This window comes from Camelina sativa, chromosome 8, assembly GCF_000633955.1.
Source record: "Camelina sativa cultivar DH55 chromosome 8, Cs, whole genome shotgun sequence".
In the NCBI taxonomy this organism is placed as follows: Eukaryota; Viridiplantae; Streptophyta; class Magnoliopsida; order Brassicales; family Brassicaceae; genus Camelina; species Camelina sativa.
Window position 1 is genome coordinate 11614783 of NC_025692.1, and position 1059 is coordinate 11615841.

Sequence of the window (1059 nt, forward strand, 5' to 3'; positions counted from 1 at the left end):
TCTTCCTTGGCCCTAGAGTATCTGGCGAAGTAGAGCATTAATATCCTGTCCATGGTCTTGAGGGTGTGGTAAACTCATTTAGGGTTGACGTTGGGGATATGTTTGAGGCTTAGGTTGGTAGTTCGCTTGAGTTTTAGGTTGATAGTTAGGCTGGGAGGGAAAACCGAGAGGCTTTTGTGGCAGATAAGTTTGATCTTTTGGGTTCTCCACATTAGTACTGCGGTAAGGGAGGTTTGGATGGTTGCGGTATTTCAGTTTGAACTTGTTGTACCCTTGGTCACTAACATAATTGATTCTTGTCCCTCAACAATAGTCTCCATACCCTCTTGATAACCTTGATAAAGTTCACACTCATTGACATAGTGAATTGGCTTTTGATTCGCAAGAATCATCTTATCCATCTAATTATTCAACGTCTTGATTTCCTTGCGGTGCAGCTCATTCATGTCAGTATGATTCCTTGGAGTTCTATCATAGTCCTACCCATAATTCTCCTCACTTTGTGCAAGATTCTCAACCAACAACATCCCTTGTTCTGGATTTTGACCCAAGAAGTTTCCATTGCTTGTTGTGTCAAGAAGCATTCTGTATTTAGGAAAGATTCCTCGGTAGAGTGTACTCAACTGTGACTCTTTGGAGAAACCATGATGTGGAAATTGAGATATGTATCCTTTGAATCTCTCACAAGCTTTACAAAAACTCTCATTAGACCACTGAGCAAAACTGGATATCTCATTGCGAAGGCAAGCTGTTCTTGTAGTAGAGAAGAACTTTGATAAGAAAGCCTTCTTGCATTGATCCCAAGATGTAATGGTGTTATTAGACAGATTCTTTTCCCATATGTGAGCTTTGTCTCGAAGAGATAATGGGAAGAGGCAGAGCTTGAAGGCGTCTTCCGAAATGCTGTTTATTTTAACAGTTCCACAAAACCGATCAAACTGATCCAAGTGATTAAGTGGGTCTTCCATCGCCAAACCATGGAACTTTGACCCTTGCACCATGTTGATAAGACTGGCCTTGATCTCAAAGTGATTTTTCTCCACTGGTGGAGCTCTAATA